Source organism: Rhinolophus hipposideros (assembly GCF_964194185.1).
Source record: "Rhinolophus hipposideros genome assembly, chromosome: 11".
Classification (NCBI taxonomy): Eukaryota; Metazoa; Chordata; class Mammalia; order Chiroptera; family Rhinolophidae; genus Rhinolophus; species Rhinolophus hipposideros.
This window is the reverse complement of record NC_138057.1, coordinates 36,477,428-36,499,479: the sequence shown is the minus strand read 5'-3', so window position 1 is coordinate 36,499,479 and position 22,052 is coordinate 36,477,428. Positions and strand designations below refer to the sequence as shown.

The 22,052-nt window shown below is 39.2% G+C and overlaps 1 protein-coding gene and 1 pseudogene across 2 annotated transcripts in view; one reads left to right on the top strand and one right to left on the bottom strand.

Annotated features, from left to right (window-relative positions):
* The window catches only part of CFAP95 (cilia and flagella associated protein 95), a 72,313-nt gene that overhangs the window by 47,019 nt on the left and 3,242 nt on the right, over positions 1-22,052 (bottom strand). The gene's annotated exons all lie outside the window — the stretch shown is intronic.
* Positions 671-7,658, top strand: LOC308504691 (large ribosomal subunit protein eL15-like; annotated as a pseudogene). The gene is made up of 3 exons: positions 671-904; positions 2,870-3,076; positions 7,038-7,658. The product of its transcript is annotated as a large ribosomal subunit protein eL15-like (transcript).

Below are 22,052 nucleotides of genomic sequence, written 5' to 3'. Positions count from 1 at the left end.
TTGCGTCCTCACCTCTGAGAACACAGCAGACAGGGAGCCCAGGGAGGAGTGGCAGAGCTCCAGTGTGTGTGAGTCCTCTTGCCTGCCTCACATCTGAGCGTTAAAGTGTAAAATAACTAAACGCATTTTAGTACCATACCAGCATTTTTTGAGACCCTGACAGGAAGCTCTCACTTAAGTCCTTAGGGGGGGTATTGAACAACACCAAGAACTGGCAGTGGTAGAGTGAATAAGGCCGAGGGTTTGAGTCATTGCCACGCCAGGTCTTAGCTGTGTGACCTTAGGCAAGCTATTTAACCTTTATGTGCTTCCCTGTTCACGTGTATAAAATGAGGACAAAAATAATACCAATACTTCTTTAAGATTTTTAAAGGAATTAAAATGAAAAATAAATAAAGGCAGAAGGTCCTTCAAATACTGTAAAGCACCATAAACATCTATATACAGTTAATACTAACTGGACTTCAAAAAATTCTGGAATAGAAGAACTGAAACTTAGTTTTTCTATAATGTAACTTTTCTCTAAGCTCTCATTTTTCCAGGTGGAAAACCTTAATCTTGGTCAATTCTGGATTCCTTCCAGCTGTGAAAGATTCGTGTGGTGCCACGATGAGAAGAATCCATCTTTGGTGTCATTGTCTTCCCTTGGCGGCATCTGTGGTTTTCCATGATGGATCCATGCAGATCTCTGCTACGCTCTCCTGGTGCCGCCACACAGATGCTTGTGCAGACTGGCACTGTGCCTCCAAAAATCCTTCTTGTGTCCCTCTCCACCCAGGTTCCTGGAAACCCTGATGCTGTTCCTGGACTGTTTGCCTGGCCCACCAAGCAGACACCTATTTTGTATCCCCAACTATACTGGGATTGGGGGACACAGGAGTCCCGACCTTCAAGAGCTCCACAGGCACGAGCTTAGAAATAGAGGGCTACGGAGTGATAGGTCCCATCTGATCCAGCATTTCCCTAGTCTTAATTCAAATTTTGGATCTGGAACAAATCCACACATTCTCAACTTCGGCTTCCTACATATATCTTCATTCCATGAACTCTTCATCTACTATGGGGCAAGGTAGCCCCACTCTTCATCTATTCTTCCAAATCTATGGTTCATCCTAAGGTCCAAGTTTTTGAAACCCAAAGTCAAGTGTCTGGCTCTTGTTGCCTGCTAGGTCATTCTTCCCTGAGGCCATAAAACCAGAATACCTCCCTAGGAGCATAGGAATGAAGAGGAAGAGCACCAGTTAACATTTCAATGTATTATCCCCATGGCCCATCTCTGTATTGGACACCGTAGGCCCAGGGCCCAGGGCTTGTGATGCTCTTAGGGGCCCAGAGAATGTTTTAATTATTCTTTAAATCAGAAAAAGAAGAATATAATCCAGCTAGGATTGTATCCATCTTCATACCAACACATTCATAAGCTATCATTTTTAATTTTTTTAAAGGTGGGAGGAGCCCATGAGGGCAAAGATAATTAGTGCCCGTGAGAGTGGGAAAGCAGCTCTGACTATCCCACCATATATTTTAAGTTGTATTATAACTAGATTATTACAAAAGATATAGCTATGTTCCTTTTCTTATAGCAATCTCAGATAGTAGCCAAAAGCCCAGCATTGAAAACATGAATCTCTAACGAAAGCGTTTCTTTGGAGTACTGAGCTAATGCAATTGGCATTCCCTAATGCCAGCAGGCTGCCCACAAATGATGTGCCCACAGTCTGCAGGGTCTGAGATACACAGCTGAAGATCTGTCTCTACTTCCAAGAGGCTGCCAGCCTTGCAAAGAGAAATATACATGTTTAAAAATGATAAAATAGATAAAGTAATATATAAAATATAAAAAATTATTACATACTAAATATATTTTTATATTTTTTAATATAGCATATTTATTGTATACTAAATGTATATTTACTATACATATAAAAATATAGTAAAAATGATTAGGGTATTATAAAGGAAATGAGTAATCTAGTTAATTCCATGACTTTGTATTACGTCAGGTGAATATTGGTTTGTGCCTCAATTTGCCCAAGATGAACTGAAAATCATTTATATATGGTGAGGAAAGGAATGAATCAATGAATTGAGTGTCTCAAGTGAAAAGTGACATATAAATGCAAAATGTTGTTATATGTAATAATATTCTATCTATCTACAAATGCTTCAGTTGGGTATTTTTAAATACTTCATCAATATGAATTAAGCCTTTCAGCATCTTTGTGAGATAAAAATAATCAAAGTACAATAAATACATACTTTATATAGCCTTGTTCTCCTTGTTACCTGCATTTATTTATGGTCACCATGTAACTTGCCATGACTTGTCATTTAGTGCAATAAAAAATTTAGGAGGAAAAAAAACGAAATGTAATAAAATAAAATTTACAATGTCTCTGGAACAATAACTTTCAAACTTTTTTAGCACAGCCCCCACTTACCCCCCCAGATGCAACATTTTTAGTTGCTGCATCTAGGTGGGCTGGGTTGTTACTAGCATTTAGTGGGTAAAGGCCAATGATGCTGATTATATCCTACAATGCACAGGACAGCTCTCACAACAAAGAAATATTTGGCTTAAAATGTCAATAGCGCTGAGGTTAAGAAAGCTCTAGGGTACGGCTGCATACCAGACTCTTAGATCAGTGGTTCCCAAACCTGAGAGTTGAATGCAGTGGCAAAACTTTCCCTCACAGTTTGTAGAACCAACATAAAACTGACAACTTTTTGTCTTCAAGGGATCATTAAAAATAACCATCTATCGCCTATTAATAAGAAGACCTGTAACACCAACGATGAGTAAAAATAATCTGATTCCTTGAAAGGGAATACATTTGTCTATACAAAAATTTGCTACATGTTTTTACAGCTTGTACATCATCTTGGATTAGCAAAAAGGTCATCAATGAGCAGTACCAGACTAGCCTACAGATTGGCTTCTGCAGATATTAATTTACCCAGACATGAATTTGACAGCAGCTGGTCAGCAGTCAGTTCAAGGCCAAAGCAGCTTGAATACCGGTATCCCATGCTGCTGACTGAAGGAAGAGCTGGGTCTTCGATGCCAGGCATTCAGGTGCCGGCTGACATTTTTGCCGGGAGGAGGACCCATAGGGTTTCCTGCCAGCAGGGTCAGAATCTTCCTTAAAAAGCAGCCTTGCTTCTGCTGACAGCCTTGCTCTATCAAGCCCAGAGCGGACTGATTTGGCTATATCTTTATAGGATAGATCTTTATGGAAGACATCCTAAATTATAAGAGATGAATCTTTCTCTACTGTGGTAGAAATAGTACGAGTACGAATAGAATGGGGTAAAGGCTGACAGGACAGGATCAGAGCTGTCAACTGTAGAAAAAGGAGCTGGGAATCATGATCCTGTTCTCAAAAATGCTACTTAGACTGATGTCAAGGTCAAGTTCAATGAATCTAGTAGGCCAAAGACGGTTCGCGTAGGTCCCATGCTGGGCCAATGCCCAACATACTCAGTTGGTATACAACTTCCCACCATCATCTGAACCCTCTAGACCAGGGGTGTCCAAACTTTTTTCAATGTTTTTTTTTTTAAATTAATTTTATTGGGGTGACAATTGTTAGTAAATTTACATAGATTTCAGGTGTACAATTCTGTATTACATCGTCTATAAATCCCATTGTGTGTTCACCACCCAGAGTCAGTTCTCCTTCCATCACCATATATTTGATCCCCCTTACCCTCATCACCCACCCCCCACCCCCTTAACCGCTGGTAACCACTAAATTATTGTCTGTGTCTATGAGTTTTTGTTTCTCATTTGTTTGTCTTGTTCTTTTTGGTTTATATACCACATATCAGTGAAATCATAGGGTTCTCAGCTTTTTCTGTCTGACTTATTTCACTTAGCATTATTCTCTCGAGATCCATCCATGTTGTCACAAATGCTCCTATATCATCTTTCCTTAACGCCGAATAGTATTCCATTGTGTATATGTACCACAACTTCTTTATCCATTCATCTATCGAAGGACATTTTGGTTGTTTCCATGTCTTGGCCACCGTAAACAAAGCTGCAATGAATATTGGCGTACACGTGTCTCTATAGAGAAATGCTTTTATATTTTTGGGGTAGATACCCAGGAGAGCGATTGCTGGGTCATATGGTAATTCTATTCGTAATTTCTTGAGGAACCTCCACACTGCCTTCCATAGCGGCTGCACCAGTCTGCATTCCCACCAACAGTGTATGAGAGTTCCTTTTTCTCCACAGCCTCTCCAACACTTGTTACTATTTGTTTTGTTGATGAAAGCCATTCTGACTGGGGTGAGGTGATATCTCATTGTGGTTTTCATTTGCATTTCTCTGATGATTAGCGATGTTGAGCATTTTTTCATATGTCTATTTGCCATTTGTATATCCTCTTTGGAGAAATGTCTCTTCAGGTCCTCTGTTTTCAATGTTTTTTTACCAAGGGCTATGCGGTAAAATACACAAACAGCCGTGCCACTCACTTGAGGTGAAGTAGGTATTGCCTCACCCGGTTTATTTAAGTAAACTAAACATATTTTTGGAATTTGCTGCGGGCCAATTAACAATGGATTGCAGGCTGCAGTTGGCCCGCAGGCTGCAGTATGGACACCCGTGCTCTAGATCCTGTTCTTCCTGTCTCCTCAGGCCTAACGTAGTCCCAATTCATGTCTTGTCAACATATGTCTTGACAATACATGTCAACCCTTCTGGGTCCGTATCTGCGGTCCTTTGAGAGCTTGAGTTTCCTACCATAAGAAGTTGGATGATTCCACATCAAACCAGATCTGTAAGCCCCCTTTGAATATATACATACAAATCCTCAAGTGAGTTGCAGGGCTGAAGAAACTCGAGTCCGGAGCATACTCAGGCTGTGATCCTCAGCTTTCCTGAGGCTGCCCCAGCAGTCAGTGCAGGACAGGGTGGGGTTGGGCCACAGGACAAGCCTCAGAGGGAAGGGGATCAAGTTACACGGGAGGGTTCTGTGGCCCCATGTCTATGTGGGGGAGGAAAGCTGGGGGTTTGCAAAGAAACCAATATCACTGCTTTGCCTTTCACATTGTTTTATAATTATGCATTAATGAATCTGCCTTCTCATTAGACTAAGAGCTTCTTAGACACATGGCTTATTTTTTATTCATCTTTGTGATCTCAGTGCCTAGCATAGTCTAACACATTGTAAATGCTCATTGATCTTAAATGACTGAATGAATGTTCTTACATTTTGTTTCTGTCATCTTAATATAAATGCTGAGACCAACAGCTTTCAAACGTGTCCATAAAAATAGAGTATCCCAGCTCACTCTGCAAAAGCACACATAAATAGGACTAATTGTGCATATAGAGTTTCTAGTCCTTTGCAGCCAAAGCTTGTCCCAGGAGGAATTATAAATCTACTTGCTGAATGGGAAAACTGTCAACATACATATGCATAACACTGATTGCAAAGGGAGTTTGAATCTGAGCAATAACTAACATGAGAACAATGAAAATCTGAGCTTCTGGTTAGTTGATGAGAGACACATTTTCTCTGCGAATTTCAAAGATGTTAAAAATGTTTAGTTAAGTCGCCAGATGGCAGAATATATTAATTTTAAATTTTAGAATTATTAATGTAATTCACAACTACTCTTTCAGCCATTACATTTTCTGATGTAAATCTAACCCAAACGAGAAGAGCAAGATACCTTTGCTATTAGGTTTTATAATCATCTGCTATCTAGGACTTTAAAAGAAAATAACCCTCAAGAGTCAGCTATGTCTCCTGACACATTAGAGCACAAAACCAATAAAATCAAAGTCTGCAAAGAAACATTTGGCAATCTTCTTTAAAGATTTCATAGACAAATGATTTACATGATAAGGTAGTGTTATTTGGTGGCACATTCATCAAACTGACAAATGAAGACTTTTAGATGCACTTGCAGAATTATAAGAAAAATCCTATGTCCTTGGGAGATATTGTGACATTTCAGAGTTATGAAGACGGACTTTGTTTTTCAATGTGTCTCAGGCTGTATGTGATTTGTGCATCTATCACCATGAAACCACAGAATTTAAAGCCTAAACTGCACTCAAAAGAAAAACCATTTGACGGAGGCAGATAAATGAAGTCATTTTCTTCACTCAACATATATTAAGTGGCAGGTAACTAAGAGCAATCATTATTGTGAATATTCTTTATTAAAAAATCTTCAAAAACAGAAGGCCCTACGGAGGATATTGGGAGGAAACAAAAGGAATTCTGCACTCAGAGGTTTTACCTATCTTAACAGTTTAAACATGAAATAAATGTTGTCAGTCTGATTAACTGCTGAACACATGACTGTGAAAACAACTGAAGGGACATGTATTAAATAGGGTGACACTATAATTGATTATCCCACCTGGGACATTTTTAGAGAGAAATGAGGTACTAAGTACGTGGGGAGCGGTGAAAACCAGGACTGTCCTCGTCAAACCAGGATAAGAATTTTCTTACCCTATCTTCAGACAACTGGATCTTAGTTATCTTCAAATCCTACGATACTTCTTAGGGATTCTTTGATCCTCTCCTCCAGAAACAGCGTATATTGACTGATTAAAGACATTGTGGGGGCTGGCCCGGTGGCTCAGGCTGTTAGAGCTCCGTGCTCCTAACTCCGAAGGCTGCTGGTTCGATTCCCACATGGGCCAGTGGGCTCTCAACCACAAGGTTGCCGGTTTGACTCCTGCAAGGGATGGTGGGCTGCGCCCCCTGCAACTAGAAGCCGCAACTGGACCTGGAGCTGAGCTGCGCCCTCCACAACTAATATTGAAAGGACGACAACTTGACTTGGAAAAAAGGCCTGGAAATACACACTGTTCCCCAATAAAGTCCTGTTCCCCTTCCCCAATAAAATCTTTAAAAAAAAAAAAAGACATTCTGGGTGGTGGAAGAGTAGGGCTAAAGAGAGTCAGGGTTTGGAGGAGCTCGAAAGGAACTGTAGGAGAAAGGCTCTTTCCTTTCTTTCTGGCCACAGCCAACAGATAAGCAAGATAGACGCTTGGAAACAAGTACATCCAAGAGCTATGGAGGAAGAAGCAGTCCTATGTAATGTGCTTCCTTCTCAGAGTGCGCTGCTTCCGTACCGCCAGATATCTGCGCTCCACAGGGACCCCCCCCCCCCACACACACACACACACAGCCCAACTGGCACAATAAAGCACGCAGGCTTGGATACAAGGCCAAGCAAGGTTATGACATATATTGGATTCGTGTGCTTGGTGGTAGCTGCAAATGCCCAGTTCCTAAGTGTGCGACCCATAGCAAGCCTGTCCATCACAGTGTTAATCAGCTAAAATTTGCTCAAAGCCTTCAGTCTTTTGCTGAGGAGTGAGCTGGATGCCACTGTGTGGCTCTGAGAGTCCTGAATTCTTACTGGGTTGGTGAAGATTTCACATACAAATTCTTTTGAGGTTATCCTCATTGATCCATTCCATAAAGATGTCAGACGGAATCCTGATACCCAGTGGATCACCAAACCAGTCCACCCTCACAGGGAGACGCAAGGGCTGATATCTGCAGGCTTCAAAAGCCATGGCCTTGAAGCACCACAAGTTCTACCATATTAGTGGGGGTTCTTGCTGTGCAGCTTTGAAAAGGTGCAATATTCTCCAGCTCCCCCATTACCACTAACACGAATAATGTTGGTAATATTCTTACCTAATAAACAATTAAGGACAGTCACGTCTGCTTAAAAGTGTTCTTTAATTTATGTGTCTATTAAAACTAGTTGTCTGCAGATTGTTTCATGAATGCATTCTTAAATTAGGAAAGTTAAAGTGCAACAGTGTTTAAAGACTATACGTGTAAGTGATGGAATACCTTGTTTCTCATAAGATAAACACTTTTATCCTTGCTTTATCTTATTAGGGAGTTTATACGTCAGTGTTTAAAATACTGTTTTGTATAACAGGTGTAAAATAAATTCTGTAAAGGAGAAATAGAGTTTTTTTAAATTAAATTTATTGGGGTGACATTGGTTAATAAGATTATGTAAGTTTCAAGTGTACAATTCTATAATACATCATCTGTGTATTGCATTGTGTGTTCACCACTCAAAGTCAAGTCTCTGTCACCATATATTTGACCCTCTTTACCGTTTTCTACCTCCTCCATTCCCTTCCGGTAACCACAATACTGTTGTCTGTGTTTATGAGATTTTTGGTTGGTAGTTTTTTTTGTTCATTTGTTCCTTTCTGTTTTATATCTAACATATGAGTGAAATCATATGGTGCTTATTTTTTTTTCAGTCTGATTTGTTTTGCCTAGTAGATATGGTACTTGACTACTACTCAGCCATAGGAAAATATGAAATACTGCCATTTGCAACAACATGGATGGGTCTTGAAAGTCAGAGTTTTTAAAGTATATTACATACTAGCCCTTACTGTAGTTCCAACAATACCTTGACCATATATCTGGCATGAGTTACATGAAGACCAGTTTGCCCCACTCCAAAACAAAAAGCAAACACCTAATTACCTGTGCTAGCTCCTATTTCTATAGTTTTAATATTACTGGCTTAAATAATTTGAATTAATTCCTCTAGAATAGCATCAAAAGATTATATAATGTGAGTTTAAGGCCCATTTTATTGCATACTTCTGTGAATGTGTGAGCAATTGCATATTAAGTTGGTAATACAAGTTTCTTTGGTTTCAAAACAATTCATTTCATTCACATTAGAAACAAATGAACAAGCCTTTCTTCATGAATAGAATTTAGAGTTAAAATAGCCTTCCATTCTGAACATAGCTACACAAATCAGTATTTTCCCCTTTTCTTCCTAGAAATCACTCAAAAACAGCAAAGGAAAAGGAAGAATTATAAGCAAACTAAATTTTTGGCAAAATCAGAAGTTATAATCCCCAGATTACATCACGTGCAAGGGCTACCATAAGCAGCCAAGATGCAGTCGAAGACAACTGGAAGAAGTTGAGATAAGAGGCAGTAGCAAGAAATCTCGGTAATGAGATTGCCCAGCGTTGGGAACTCTCACAATGCCAACCAAATTACATTTCTGTGAATATGCACATAACTCTTCCACTGAACACAATGGAAAAATGCTAGAATATATATATATGTATACATGTATATATATGTATACATGTATATGTTTAATTCCAACACATTGAAAGTATTTAAGAGCTGAAAATCCATTGGAAATTTCCAGGCCAATTTGTGGATGAAAGCCTGTAACCAATGTCAGTAGAACTCCAAACACCCAATCTGCTGGTTCCCTCAGGGTATTTGCTAACTGCTGTACAGGGGCAACGGCTTCAGGGTTAGGGAGACAAAAGTCTCATCTTAGAGTCCATCTAGGAGGGGAGTTTCACAAGAAAGTCTTCCATAAGTGATACACATTGTGTTCCCTAATACTATTTCTCCTGCTTTCCTGGGAATGCAAGAGGTTAAAATTCTCAGCTTCTATACAGTTAGTGAGGCCTTTTGGTTTGACAAGGACAATCCTGGTTTTCACTACTCCCATTGTACTTAGTATCTCATTTCTCTCTGATTCTGGCCAATAAAATACATATGAGCAGAAATGAGCTGTGCTATTTCTGGGCTAAAACAGTAAAAGCTTCTGTACAATTCTCATACCGGAGCAACTGATAACTTTCTAGATGATGGAGCCTCAATCAACCTGAGTCCAGGGGTAACTATGTGGAGATACATAGATATCAGAAACCTATAGCAGACTTTGTGTGAGCAGGAAATAAAACTTTATGTGTTAAGCCACTGGGATTTTTTAGAGCTGTTTGTTATCACGGACTACACCTAGCCTATTCTAACATAGAAATTAGTACCAGAAGTCGGGTAGGTTCCATTGTAATAAAATCTAAAATATACGGCATTGGCTAGAGGCCAGGCAGGATGGGAAACTGGAAACTGATACCACAGGCAGGAAAGTCCAGACATTTGATAACTACAGGTGAAGAGTCAAGTCATGTACCTAGCGAGATTGGGAAAGAGATTGGAAAACACTTTGTTAGTTCTGTGTGTGAACTTCTATTGACGATTGTTTTTGCCGAGGTATTTAAAAAAGAGAGAGAAAAAAAAATTCAGGAAATTGGCTGGTTTACAAGAAGATAAAGGGAAATGAGAGATTCCAGAAATTTGGATCCTTGAAATGCTAGAAGAGCCAACAACCTTTGGATCTCAAACAGTAAGAGAGTAAGAGAGAGTTTTTTGAGACAGAGTTCCATTTAAGCTCAGGCCTGCAGCAAGGTTCACCCTATTGATAGACTCTCCCAGTGAATTAAATTGCATTGGAACAAATATCAGCTTAAGAAGCTGGCCAAACAGAAATTCCCAGGGTTTCTGATTTCTGTAGCTACACCAGTCTCAAAGTGATATTCAAAATGTTATGAGAAGAAAAAGTAAAGAAATACATCAAGTCTGAGAACTTTGTCTAGAAAGAATGGAGAGTGGGGTTACTAGCAGTTGGAACTAACTGGATTCAAACAAATCAAAAACGTACTAAATTTTTAACAACTGTACTTCCAAACAAGCCAGGAGTTTGCATTTTAAAATCCTTTATCTGTTCAATATTTAAAATGTATTTGACCCCAAACTTCTGGGAACAGGGAATGAACTGAGCAAGGTGAATAACCCACAAAAGAGTATACGAGTATTCTTAACACCATTGCAGGTGTGGTCAAGTAGAATAATAGAAAATATCACATATGGGCATAGCCAAGAGCCACAGAGAGAAATGGGAAAGGGAAGCTGCTGCCAGAAAGCAGAATCAAGGTCTAAGCAAAGAACATTCCTGACACCAGTATAGGGCTCCCTAACAATGTCTGCCTGATAGGATTTAAGAATGCTTGTGGGCACATGACAGTCCTGTCACTTCCATCCTTCCTCTTTCTAAGTGGGACTACTTACAGCAGTTATCTTGTCCCTGTCTCACCATTGTACCATATATTAAGTAGATGGACAGGAAGGGGGCCAATAATTTATGTTACTTTACTTGTTATAGGTTTTTGAACAAAGTAGAGCCATAGCTAGATTTAGCAGAGAGACTAAAGCATAACGTGGAGATCTTGGACCTTTGACCTGTGACTAGATGTAATCTGGGTCATTTTCCTTGGGTAAATGGGTGAACATAGCCTGCATGTGGGAAGAGTGAGACCAGCCTAAAGGATAGAATTTCAAGTGCACATAAAACTTTCACAAAAATTAAGAAAAAATACTTGGATCTTAAAAAATGTAAATAACAATACAATTCAATAAAACTAGAAATCCATAACACATTTTTTAAGAGATCTGTCTTCAATCTGGAAATGTCTAAACATTTTATCAAACAGGCACTGAACCAAAGATCAATTCAAAGTTAAATTGCTGAATTTCTCAAAAATTCCAAATAGAAATACCACTTATAAAAATCATTAGGATATAGCCAAAGCAGTACCCAGAGAAAAATTCAAAGCTTTAAATACTTACATCAATAAATATGAAAAAATAAAAATAAATAAATGAAGTATCTAATACAAAAACAGAAAAGGAACAAGCAAGTTGGAAGAAATCAGAATCATAGAATAATTCAAGATAAAAGCAGAATGAGTTAGAAAACAATAAATGAGTAAGTAAACAAAATAGACAAACTTTATCTAAAAAAATTAAGGAAAAGGGCACCGGGAGATACAAAAAATAAAATAAAATACAGGGGTATACCAACCATTCAATGGGATATTATTAGGCAATTAAAATAAATGAAATATAGAGAGATCCAAGATGGCAGAGTAATTAAACACTATGCTTGCCTCCTTCCATGAACACATTAAAATGACAACTGCGTTATAGAACAATCAACCTGGAGAACCATCTGAAGTCTGGCTGCAGAAGTTTTATAACTAAGGATATAAAGAAGAAGCCATGCTGCGACTGGTAGGAGGGGCAGACACACGAAACGGGTTAGCCCCAAATCTCCATGTGGCGGTTGAGAACTGGGAGGGATACCTTGGCCACAGAGGTTCCCCCCCAAAGGAGTGAGAGACCCCAGCCCCACACTGGCCTTCCTAGCCCAGAGTACTGGTGCCAAGAAGTGCCCACACATCTGGCTGTGAAAAGCAGTAAGGATTCCAACCATCTGGATGGGATGAAAGGCTGTGGGAAACCCAGAAGTCCTCTTAAACGGCCCTCGACCAGACTATCTCACACCCAGGCACTCATCCTGGGCTCCAGCACAGGGATGCTGACTCAGGAGGCATTGGAGGCACATGAGACATGGGGTGGGCAGACTGAGGTGTATGGCTTTGGGGCAGGGCTGGAAGATAGTCGCCATTTTCCCTGTATGGGGGTGCTCCTCCTGTGCAGCCAGCAGGAGGGTGCCTCCCCCCCCCCACCACAGGCCAAATCTGAATCTGATTGGTTGGATGAGCTCCGCTGCTACACCATGCTGATTTACTGGAACTGCACCCTACCCAACTCCCCCAACACCGGAGGCACTTTCTGATGACGAGCAAGCCCCACCATCATTGCACCATTTCTTGGAAAACTATGGGAGTCCCCGAACCCCAGTTGGGCAGCAACTGGCCTCAGTGTGCTCTGAGACTTTTACTAAGTAGCTCCAGGATCAGCACTGGCACCAAACCAGAGCCTGCATTAACCTGGTGACCACAGCTTCCCACTCTAGTGACTCTGTGACACCCTGCCTCACTCAACTCGAGTATCTCATGAGGCTGTATCAGTGGCTGAACCTTAAGGGAGCCAGCAGGTGGCAGCAGGCCTGAGTATCCTGGCTTTTTGCAGAGCTACCTCAGGCCTGGTGCTGATGATAGCTGTCCTCGGTTCACAGTGTGTCCTCTCCTACATGCCTCCAACTTCAGCACAGGCAACAAACAACCACAGATAGTTTTTTAGCTTCTACAAGGTAGTCCCCAGCTTGTCACAGGCAGTGGGTGACCTAGGCCTGCACTGGAGCCCCTCCCAAGAGGCCCCAGAACCAACACATGGGCTTCAGACCACAGCAGAGCACTGACCAATTAGCCCTAAAAGCAACACATGAAGGGCAGTCTCAACAGGCACCAAAGCTCACTGGGTTGAATCCCACTCAGTGGGATAAGCCCCCTCAAGTAGCCCATAAGCTGTGGACGTGGCCAAACCCCACAGCCAATCAACCTGAGGGCCAATCCCACTCACTGACATGCCAATAGCAATCAAGGCTCAACTCTAACAGGAGGACACACACAACCCACACAAGGGATACTCCTGGAGCACCTGGAGCATGTGACCAGGGAGACCGTGCCAGGGCCCCACAAGGCACCTACTACATAAGGCCACCCAGCCAAGACTGGGAGACATAGCAGATCTACCCAACACATAGAAACAAACACAGAGAGGCATCCAAAATGAGAAAACAAAGAAATACATCCCAAGTGAAAGAATAGGAGAAAACTCCAGAAAAATACCTAAACGAAATGGAGGCAAGCAAACTACCCGAGACAGAGTTCAAAACACTGGTTATAAGGATGCTCAAGGAGCTTAGGGAGAACTTCAGAAGAGAGATAGCAAGCGTAAAAAAGGACATAGAGACCATAAAAAAAAAAAACAGTCAGAAGTGAAGAATACAATAACTGAAGTAAAGAATTCAATGAAAGGAATCACCAGCAGACTAGATGAAGCAGAGGATTGAGTCAGAGATGTGGAAGACAAGGTAGCAGAAAACACCCAATCAGAGCAGCAAAAACATAAAAGAATCCAAAAAATGAGTATAGTTTAAGAGACCTCTGGGACAAATCAAGCATAAGAACATTCACATCATAGGGGTACCAGAAGGAGAAGAGAGAAAGCAAGGGATTAAGAACTTACTTGAAAAAATAATGACTGAAAACTTTCCTAACCTGGCAAAGGTAATAGATATACAAATCCAGGAAGTGCAGAGTCCCAAACAAGATGAACCAAACAGGCCCACACAAGACACATTATAATTAAAATGGCAAAAGTTACATATGAAGAGAGAAACCTAAAAGAGGAAGGCAACTAGTAACTTATAAGGAAGCCCCATAAGATTGTCAGCTGATTTCTCAACAGAAACTTCGCAGGCCAGAAGGGATTGGCACAAAATATTCAATGTGATGAAAAGCAAGGACCTACAACCAAGAGTACTATACAAAGTCACACTATCATTTAAAATCAAAGAACAAAGAGCTTCCCAGACAAGAAAAGCTAAAAGAGTTCATCATCGCCAAACCAGTATTACAAGGGATGTTAGAGGGACTTTTTTAAGACAGAAAAAAAATCAAAGTTATGAATAATAAAATGGCAATGGATACATATCTATCGAGAATTACTTTAAATATAAATGGATTAAATGCTCCAATCCAAAGATATAGGAAGCTGAATGGATAAGAAAACAAAATTCTGCCTACCAGAAACTTACTTCAGATTGAAAGAGACACAAAGACAGAAAGTAAAGAGATGACAAAAGTCATTCCATGAAAATAGAAACAAAACAAAAAAGCTGTGGTAACAATACTTATCCCAGACAAAATAGACTTTAAAACAAAGGCTATAACAAGAGACAAAGAAGGACCCAGTAACTCCACTTCTGGGTATTTATCTGAGAAAAGCCAAAACAGTACTTTGAGAGGACATGTGCATCCATATGTTCACTGTAGCATTGTTAACAATGGCCCAAATATGGAAGCAGCCTGGGTGTCTATTGATGGAAGAATGGATAAAGAGGAGGTGGTACTTATATCCAATGGAATATTGTTTGGCCATGAAAGGGAATGGGTTCTTGCCATCCGTGGCAATATGGATGGACATGGAGGGTACTTTGTGCTGAGTGGAGTGTAAGACAGAGAAAGACAGATGCAATGAGATTTCACTTATATGTGGAATCTAAAGAATAAAATAAACAAAATAGAAACACACTCCTAGATACAGAGAACATTTTGATGGTAGCTAGATGGGAAGGAGGTTGGGGTGTGGGTGAAAAGGGGGATGGGATTAAGTAGTACAAATTGTTTGTTACAAAGTAGTTATGGGAATGTAGGGTATAGCATATACAGCATAAGGAATAAAGTTGTAATATTGTAAAACTATATATGGTGTCAGTGTGGTACTAGATTTGTTGGGGTGATTGATGGGAGGGGGTTGAGGGGCAGGGTGAAAAAGGTGAAAGGATTAAGAAGTACAAATTCATAGTTACAAAATCGTCATGGGGATGTAAAGTACAGCATAGAAATTTAGTCAATTATATGGTAATAATTATGTATAGTGCCAGGTGGGTACTAGAGTAGTCAGGGGTATCACTTCTTAAATCATATAAATGTCTAACCACTATGCTGTAACACTTGAAATTAATATAAACTAATATTAAATGTCAACTATAATTGAAAAATTTTAAAGGGGTGGAAAAGGTAAAGGAGAATAAGAAATCCAAATTTCCAGGCATAAAACAAACAAGTCACGAGGATGTAATGTACAGCATGAGGAATATAGTCAGTAATATTGTGATAACATGGTACAGTGTCAGATGGTTGCTGGATTTATGATGGTGATCATCTCTTTAGGTATATAAATATTGAATAACTATGGTGTACCCCTGAAACTAATATAATATTGTATATTAGCTATGTTTTTAATAAAAATCTTAAAAATAAAAAAATAAATGAATGAATAAATAATAAAGTACTCATACATGCTACAATATGGATGAACCTTACATTATATCAAGTAAAAGAAGCCAGTCACATAGGACTATATATTACATCATTCTATTCATATGAAAGACCCAGTGTAGACAAATCTATAGAGATAGAAAATAGATTAGTGGTTGTCTAGGGCTTTAGGGCTGGGGGAATTTAGGGACAACAGCTAAAGGGAGCAGCAGTTCTTTTGGAATTAATGAAAATGTCCTAAAATTGATTGTGTTGATGGGTGTATAACTCTGTGACTATACTAAAATTGAATACTAAAGTTGAATTACACACTTTAAAAGGGTGATTTATATGCTATGTGAATTATATTTTAATAAAGTTGATAAAATAGGATCTAACCATCAAAATATTGAATGTCAACTATTTAATTAAATATTACATATACATATATAAATATATGGTCACGGGATGTAAAGTACATCATAGGGACTACAGTCAATGATATTGCAACAGCTGTATACGATGTCAGAGGGGCAGTAGATTGGGGGATTATCATTTTGTGAGGGGTGTAAATGTCTAACTATTACATAGCTTTGTATATCTGAAACTAATTAAATAAAGAAAAAGATTACATTCCTTAATTCTACGCAAATATATTTGGAAAGCTAGAAAACATACATACTTTCTAAGAAAAACAATTGACCAAATTTGTCTTCAGTAAAGATAAAATTCTGAAAAGATAATTTCCAAAAAGAAATAAAGTTGTGAAAGAAAAAAGTGTCACCTCCACCCCCCAAAAAAATTTAAAAAATAAAAATAGAACCAACACGAGGCCCAGATGGTTTATTGTGGGAGGAAATTTCTTATTTGTGCCTGAATATCTAACAGGACATTTGACAGGCCTTGATGTGTTCACTTGTCAGAGATACACAGGCATGGGTGGGGGCAATAAGACCTATAGTGGATCGCATTATTTTCACTACACTCACATTAATACAAGTGTAAACCAACCAGATGTAGCCTTTCCAAATTATTTATATTTATTGTTAGGAGGCTTTGACATACAAAAAAGTCCAATAAAAAACATGCAATCTACCTAGACTAAATTTTTCTAATAATTCACATAATATACCTAATGCCATTTATTTATTGCAAAGAATTTAGTTTCAGTTTATAGAAAGTGTTAGGAAGAATATTTTGAAATTAAAATACATGAATGACTTGTCAAAAATGCCCACACAGATTTCCAAACTTTCTGGGAAAAGAATAGTAATGCCCTCTGTTAAAAACTAACTAATGTGACATCTCCTCCATGTGAATCCTAGCAGCTAAAACAACATCCTCTAGAAAACTTACCCCGGTCCAACAGGCCTAAGTGCTCCTCTTAGATGTTCCCAGAGCAGCTGCTCACCCTAATCCCAGCAAGTAGTATCACAGTGCATTGTAACTGCTCAGTTAGCCTTCCCTACTCCTGTCTTGCCGCCATCTTGACCTCCTAAAGGCAGGGAAGATGTCTTGCTCATTGTCAAATCCCAGACCCAGCAGAGTGCTTGCAACAGAGCAATGGTTCAATAAATACGTATTGTTTTTGGAAAATGCTATTTAAAAAGAGTTCTTTATTTAGAAGGAACATATTTTTAAGTGCTTTTTTTTTTTTTTTTACATAAATTCAATTAATGTTTCTGGCTCCTGACTGAGCATCACAGTGTTTTTCCAAGCATTTAAAAACTTGTTATAAGTCATTCATATATTTTCATTTCAAAATGTTCTTCCTAACGTGTTCTATAAAAGGAGAATAAATTATTTGCAATAAATAAACAACCTTAGGTTACTTCCATTTTTTTGAACTGGGAACAATCTGATTGGGGATCTAACCTCGTGTCAAAGAAACATAATTTTTCTGCCAATTAATTATTTTTGTTAATGCATCAAAATTCAGTTAAATCAAAATAAAGAAAATACACAGTGTGACTAATAACAATTAAAATGAATTTGTATTTTAAATGAAATAAAGGAAACAGTAATAAAAGATTAGTATCTATCAAATATAGTAACACAATAGTAAAGTTTCTTCAGAACTAACTTTTCCAAAGCGCCACAAAGATCTGTTCACCTAATCTCTACACAAGATTTCTGGTTTTTGTTCATTACATCTAAAACCTATTTTTTAAAGCTGTATTGAGTTGATACTGGTTTGGGTTGGGGGGAATGTAGTTTAAAATTAAAATAATAGCAACGCAGGAAATCCCCAATATATTAATGGGTTGTATTCTAAACCTTTGCTATAAAATTGGGTCTTTGGAATTTGTCATTTATTCTCCACTACAGTAGCTATCTAGCTATATAGTAGATATTGTAGCGATCTCTAGGATAGGATGGAATGTTGTAGATAACTTAGTAGATAACTGTAGGATTGCCAGCCCAGCACTTCTTTCTTCTGCATTGATCCACCTTGCCCTTGGCCATTGGAGAGCTACCATATTTCCATCTAAACTTGCCCAGTCAGATGAGCCCAAACAGACACTTGGCCCTGGAATGGATATCTGACCTGAATTTTTAGATTTAGAACTGAAAATACCTTAAAACCAACCTTTGTTTGTGGGATGAGGATGTAAAGTATAAATTCCAGAATTGCAGCAGCCATGTTTCCAGTAGTTTGCAATAATACGATGAAGTAAACACACAAAGAGGAGGAGAGAGGAAAAGGAAGCAAGACCTGATTGCATTTGCATCCTTTGTTCCAGGTGTTTCTAAAGCTGAGCTTCGTCTCTACCCTTCTTATCTGGTTATCAACCATTCTATGAACATCATGAGCTAATTCATTCTCTTGATTTTCTGGCTAGTGTAAGCTGAGTATCTGTCATTTGCAATCAAACAACTGACCAGTACATACAGAAAATGATACCAATGGGGTGGCTTCCCAAGCCGACTCAGAGTTTATCTAACAATACTAGTTCAAGTGCTATTAAAAATCCTGAGCCTGGGTATCAAAGTGTTCATAGACTGAACCTCTCTTTAGCAAAATGTCACTAAGCCCCACATTCTTCTTACCTCCTCTCTCACTCCCCACGTCTTTAACCCAGACGGGATCATCAGTGAGGTAAGAGAAAGAAAGCTTGGTGAAAAAGCACCTCTGAGTGTCTGTGAAGGAAAGAATATAGCAGAATTATGATGATGAGGGGGCTCTGGTGGCTCCTGTGGCCCTGGTGGGAAATGGTCCCAAGGGCAGGGGTGGCTCAGGAAGAGGTACCTGTCTACAGCAATCCAAGTGCACCCACACAGGGAAATACCTGTCCTGTAATACTGTGCCTTACAAGTGTTCACCTTGTAAGCAAAATTGGTTTATTTTGGCCAATGCCAGTTAATTGGAGCAAAACCTCATACAAAGGTCAAGGCCCAACAATTCTATAACCATAAGTTTTCAGAAAAAGAATTTGATTGGAACTTCATAAGAATAAAATTGAAAGAAAACTGTAGTCAGGGCAAAAGTATGCACAGTCTCCTGGACTTCATTTTGAAAAACAGAAAACAAGGTGCTTCCGTCCAAAAATATTACTACATTCAAAAGCATTGTGGGGTATGTGCGTGTGCTGAGGAATAAGAATGTAAGACTAAATTAAAAATAACCATGGCGTGGGATCTACCATTCTAGAACACAGACAGAAAGAAAGGGTGGCTAAACCAAATGAATGTGAATAGCATCATCCTTTTTATCCAACATAAACTAGCAATTAAAAAGGTATTTTAAAAAGACTCATAATAAACCACGAAGAGTGACTCAGACGCTGAAAAAGATGAAATGTTGTGTCTAAATTCTGATCATTTAGAGAATGCTTGCTTCAAGGGAAAGATGTAGAAAATGATATTAATTTTCTAAAAGTAATTTTCTTTTAGAAAATAATACATATTCGTTATGGAACATGTAGAAGTGGCAAATAGAAAATCAGAAAATTACAAATAATCCATAAATCTACCGTTCAGCAGTAAATATTTTGTTACATGGTGAATGGTCTTTCAGTCTCTTTTCAATGCATATAGACATAATTTTTAACAAAAGAATTCATTACACATGGCTTTGTGTTTTGCTCCCTTATAGTGAGATTATATTTTTAAATATTAATCTTTGTATTTTCTTTGTACTCTTTAAAATAACAGTTGCTTTAATAAATCAGAGGCATCCACATTTGCCTTGGGAAGATCAAGGACTGTTGTGCTAGAACTATGAAGAAAAATGAAATGTTGCTGATTAACTTCTGACTAACAAAATGGAGTTTTTGAGTGCTGAGGGAGATATTTTTTCTTGAGAGTCAAGCATTGTTGAAAAATAAAAAGGTTTAAATATCTTAAGCTTCTATTAACAGTAAGACCCAGAAATTCCCAAACACAGAACAGATAGGGTGATCTTTAAATTGATATTTTTACAGTAGATCACTTTAGAAAATGAAAGAAGTACTTGTGATAAATCTCAGGCCGTGGGAGCTAACCTATCCTGGGTTTGCCACGACATATGCACACCCTCTCTGGAGAGCATTTCATGGGAGAGGAGTTGAGTGTCAGGGGGCCAGCAGCAGGGCCGACACATGAAGGGATGGAGGTGCGCCTACCACAGTGGCGGTAGTGTGACCAGCCTAAGTCAGGGGCTGAGGAAGGACAAGCCTGACAAGGGAATGGGACAGCAAAAGCCAAAGTGGAACTGAGTCTGTAAGCAGAGACATCAGGTCCTCACAAACCAAGGGGATTCGTCACAAATTCACCAGCAGCAGGCACAGAAGTTGAATAATGGATGAGGTGAGTTAGAAAAAGGACCCACACATAGATCCAGGGATCTCAGTTCCCCCCCACACACACCCACCAAAATATCTCATAACTTCAGACTCTCGTACACACACAGATGCCAGTGGGGGAAGTAGAGGGTGGAGGAGGAAGGACTCGGAAAGAATGGGCACTGGTCTGAAAGGGGCTATTTTAATATAACTCAAAGAGACAGAGATACCTTTTAATTGGCATGTTCGAATTTTTCTCTAGTAACCAACAGTTAAAAAGCCATGAGGATCAGTTTCAGAACATAAATTTTATATATGTGCCTCAGTTGTGTGCAGATTTCTAACTCTGTTACCCACTAGACAGTCACTGTATGTCCATGTCATTTTTCTACTATTACATCATCTCAAACGGTCACCTGAAATTATAATTTAGATTTTTTTTAAGTATGAGTTAAGAAATAAAAATATCTCTTTAAAGAGTAAATATCCTCTATCCTATATTAACTAAAAATCTCCTTAGTACCTGTCAGTCCCTGGTAAGTCATGCACAACCACTAGGAAAAACACAAGCTCCCATTTAAAATGCGTTACCATTCTAATTGGAAGTCTAATATGTGATCCTCTCTAAACTCACTTAACAGCAGTGACCAAACATGTTTTCATGTCATCCTTTTGCATCAGGATTATGGCTGTGAAAATCAGCTCTGGTTTTATTATGGATTCGTGCTATCCTATAGTTTTTTACCTCGGGGACTTTCTAAGTTATAAAAGGGCCCCATCCTGCAGTACCTTTTGGGTTTCTGTGTATGTTCTTTCTACAGAGTCATTTGCTCATTTCTTTGATAAACATCAATTGAGCACCTACTGTGTTCTTACCCTTACCTTGAGGCTTGCTCTTCTCACATCTCATTATTGACCAAAAAAGCCTCTTTGGGGGGGGCCCATGGCTCAGTTGGTTAGAGCTTGAGCTCTGAACAACAGGGTTGCCGCTACAATTCCCAAATGGGCCAGTGAACTAAGCCCTCCACAACTAGATTGAAGACAATGAGTGGCTGCTGAGCTGCCGGAGGGGTGGCCGGATAGCTCAGGTGGTTAGAGTGCGAGCTCTCAACAACAAGGTTGCTGATTCAATTTCCGCAAGGGATGGTGGGCTGCACCCCCTGCAACTAATGATTGAAAATGGGGACTGAACTTGGAGCTAAGCTGCGCCCTTCACAACTAGATTGAAGGACAACAACTTGGAGCTGATGGGTCCTGGAGAAACATATTGTTCCCCAATATTCCCCAATTTAAAGAAAAAAGGCTCTTTAAAGTCTTTTTCCTCCCCTGTCCAAATCCTATGCTGTGTACAAGGAAACCACATAACCAAACCTACTTAAAATGTGCACAAAATAATAGTTAATAAGTTTCTGATTGAGGGCTTGAGGGCCTGAATTGTTAAATGTAGGACAGAGGTTTGATGGAAGAAAAAACCTTTATCAGTTTCAACAAAGAGGCAGACTACAGTATGCAGTTACCAAAGGGCTTTCTTGTTTTCTTTGTCTTTTTTAGCCTGGTTTTTGAGCATGTTTTGCAGATGTGAGGTGATGGGGCTGCTGGCTAGAGAAGAACTACATAACTCCAGCTTGGTCCTTAATGATATGAAGGACTCTAAA